The following is a 4,166-nucleotide window of genomic DNA, read 5'->3' on the forward strand; positions in this document are numbered from 1 at the left end:
GTCTTTGACGGTCTATCTCGTAGAACACCATCTGACTAAAGCTATAACGCTTGTTGTAAGTCAGTGCAGTCATTGCCGACTGCATGGTCGCACCCATTCCATCCGTACCGGCCTTTCTCCCCAACATACACACGATCATCACGTGCATAAGAAAGCGCCATTGGTCTAACAAGAACCCCTTTCGTCTTTGAGTATCCCCCAATGGACCAGAATAGCCCATTCTCAGAAAAGCACCATCTCTGAATGGAGCCACGAAGTCGGTAGGGTCATTTCTCGTTTCATCCCCAAACTGCAAAGCCACCCTGATCTGCTCAGACGAGAACTGCACTACCTGATTGTTAACCGTTGCACGCATGACTGGGGGCTCGACTCGACAATCATATTCCACTGTCTCCCAGAAATCTTCTATGTTTGGTAGGGAGATGGGCAGTGTTGTAGTAATAGCGTGGAAGATACGCGAGCGGATAAGAAACGTGATGATCTCGTGGAAATCATCAACACCGCTCGCATCCGGGTCTAGAGTAATGTACATGTTATGCCCCGGGAAAAACTGTCGGTTGTTGTCTCCACCTTCATCACCACCTGCACCACCTGCTCCAGCTACAGCTGCCATTTCTGCAACAAAAACAGTCTAAGTTAGAGAATCGTCAAGTCAAATCACAAGTTCGCCTGTTACCATGAGCGAAGTTATGATTTATTCTGTATAGGCGAAGTTAGGGGTGGGGCGAAGTTGGTAATAACTTCGCCTTAACTTTAACTTCGCCTGATAAATGTTAAATAAATAAAAAAAATAAAAAAAATAAAAGGGCCAGGCGAAGTTAATGATAACTTCGCCTAACCACAACTTTGCCTCATATACTGTTAAATAATTAAATATTAGGCGAAGTTAAACCTTAGGCGAAGTTAAGGATAACTTCGCCTAAACTGTAACTTCGCCTGAATCTGAAGCGGCAACAGTATAGATGGCAAAACGAGGTGAATTTTATGAGTTTGATGATTGTGGACTCTACAAAACATGTGTTTGAGGAGATCACGACGATCAAGATGATTACGAACACGTGAAAATAAGTTTGAAAAGCGGGTGTTGAGGGTTCGAATGAACTGGGTCACGAATCGGGTTGAAACGACCTTTGTTTAACGTCAATGTCATAGATTATACGATATGATGACACTACACACCTTTAAATCGGATTAGAAACTGAGAAAAACAACCAGATGTGATTCGAGAGATAACTTCGCCTTGGTTAAAGGATGATAAGTTCGCCGGGTTTAAAAATAATACTGAGTTTGACCAAAAATTTCTTTATATAGGGTCAAGGTTATACAGTTGAAGTTAGGGATAACTTCGCCTATCCCATAACTTCGCCTGTTTAAACAACTTCGCCTATATTAAACTTTACAAAACAAACCCTTATAATTTGAACAATTTGCAATTAACTTTTAAAACTTCCTTTAAAGAGTTAAATGATACGATCAAAGACCAAGTAACCAGGTATAAAATCATAAAACGACATAAGTAGAATAAAATTTAGAGATAAAGTACACGGGATAAAATTTCAGTCTCGACAGGGACTACCACGTTTTAGAAAAGATCCGAACAGGAATCATACTAATTAAGTGACTGTCACACAGATCCATGTTCAGTTGTATTATGACATAAAGAGACAGGTTGAAAGCAGGTAAACAAACTTAGTATGGTTTTCATCGCTTCTGTGATACGGATTAGGTTCAATTAAGCTCAAAATTTAAATGGACGACACATCAGAGATGATGATGTCTCCTATCGATTCTCAAAGCGTATTTGGCTTTCCCCAAGTCACCCCGAGTTAACCTCGACCCGTAGTGTCTGATTAAATAGTAAGTACACGTCGATCTGTAGAGTCTTCTTCCCGTTCTCTTTCTTGCATCTTGATTGAGAAGTATTAACATTATAAGCTCTAGAATGTCTCAATAACATATAATAATTTTTTTTAATAAATATTTACACAGTTTCAGAGTAGTAAACAACTGCATGTCCCGAATCTGGATCACTGCAGTTTCTTGCCACGCTATCTTCACGAGAATCAGAACACTCACGGGCTCGTGTATGACTGGGTAATCGCTTTTCTGCCTATCATTCGGAAAGATATATATGAAGACATGCACAACTCTTAAGGAATTTCCACGTAAGATCGAGGAGATTTAGTTAGTATCACTTCTACTTTTACGCACCATAAAAAGCTACCATGACATATAAAGACTGTTCTAAAGTCTTTTAGGCCTAATAACTTCACTAGTTAAGCACACAGAATCAGTTTGTCCATCACTTTCCAAGGTTGGATCAATTTTCTTTTAAACATTGTATAGATACTTCTTACGAAGCAGTAGACTTGAAAAATTATTTCATCTCCCTTTTAAAAAATTATTTGACTTCTATCGCCCCGATCAAGTCGAAGTCTTCAGGTAAACGGCTATCCTGAAGATCCAATGGATCAGCTGGACCGGCCACATACGAGTATGTGTCCTTCTAACTAAGTGTGAACGACTAATTTTCAGCGAAAGAATAAAAACGCATCATAAACCGCCCCGGTCACTTTCAGTCATCTGGTTAATGGCTATCCTCATACTCTACAGGTAGAAATGAGGACCAAACATATCCGAAGATATGTCCTTCAAACTGAAGCAACCGACATAATTCTAAGCGATAGTGACGTTTTTTTTTAAAGTAAAAACGAAAAACACGGTTACTCGGGATTGATCATCCCATTTAGCTCAACAAGGTTTTGAAAACGAGTTTTGTCAAACGCTTTTGTAAACAAATCAGCGAAATTATCTAACGAATCAACCTTTTCGAGCACTATCAATTTCTTCTCAGCACAATCCCGTATAAAATGATGACGGATGTCAATGTGTTTAGTTTTGCTATGCTTTACGGGATTGTTAGTTACTGAGATAGCAGCAGTGTTATCTATGCAAATAGGAGTATGAGTGAAATTCAGACTGTAATCGCGCAATTGCTGTTGTATCCAAAGAACCTGGGAGCAGCAGTTCGATGCTGCCATGTATTCTGCTTCACAGGTAGAAATGGCGACTGAGGTTTGCTTCTTGCACTGCCATGACACTAATCAGCCTCCAAGAAACTGACATCCACCCGTTGTCGACTTCCGATTCTGATTGCATCCACCATAGTCAGAATCCGTGTAGGCGACTAACTCCAAGTCTCCTCCTTTCGTGTACCACAACCCTAGCTTAGGCTTGCCTTTGAGATACCGCAATATCCTCTTCACACCCTTCATGTGAGATTCCTTTGGGTTTGCCTGAAAACGAGCACAAAGACAAACTGCAAACATAATATCAGGTCTAGATGCAGTTAAATACATTAAAGAACCTATTATTGCCCGATATTGGGTGGGGTCCATGTCTGCATCACTGTCTGAATCAGCACCCAGTTTATGGTTGACGCAAACTGGAGTATCAAATGGAGTGCTGTCCTCCATCTTGAAGCGTTTGAGAACGTCTTGGACATATTTAGTCTGATGAATGAACATCCCATCTTTCTTCTGATCAACCTGCAATCCTAAAAAGAAAGTTAGTTCACCCATAGCACTCATTTCAAACCTCAGTTTCATGACGGCTTCAAACTCCTGACACATGGCGACTTTTGATGCAGCAAAGATGATGTCGTCCACGTAGACTTGAACCAGAAGAAAGTCTCTTCCTTTTCTCTTAATGAACAGTGTGCTATCGATCTTCCCCCTTTCAAATCCATTCTCAAGCAAGTAATCGGATAGAGTTGCGTACCAGGAACGAGGGGCCTGATGTAGCCCATATAGCGCTTTACTTAGCTTGTACACGTGATCAGGAAAGTCTGGGTCAGGAAAACCCGGAGGTTGCTCAACGTACACAACCTCATCGACTTATAACGCTTTACTTAGCTTGTACACGTGATCAGGAAAGTCTGGGTCAGGAAAACCCGGAGGTTGCTCAACGTACACAACCTCATCGACTTTACCGTTAAGAAACGCACTTTTCACGTCTAACTGGAACACCTTCATCTCCTTGTGTGCAGCAAATGCCACAAACAATCGAATCGCTTCCAATCTCGCCACAGGAGCAAACACTTCATTGTAGTCGATCCCTTCTTGCTGATTAAAACCTTTTACAACCAGCCTTGCCTTGTTCCTGAT

The sequence above is a fragment of the Bidens hawaiensis genome, unplaced genomic scaffold, assembly GCF_021521415.1.
Source record: "Bidens hawaiensis isolate Kalapana, Puna unplaced genomic scaffold, B.hawaiensis_p1.1 tig00000636_1, whole genome shotgun sequence".
NCBI classification, from domain to species: domain Eukaryota; kingdom Viridiplantae; phylum Streptophyta; class Magnoliopsida; order Asterales; family Asteraceae; genus Bidens; species Bidens hawaiensis.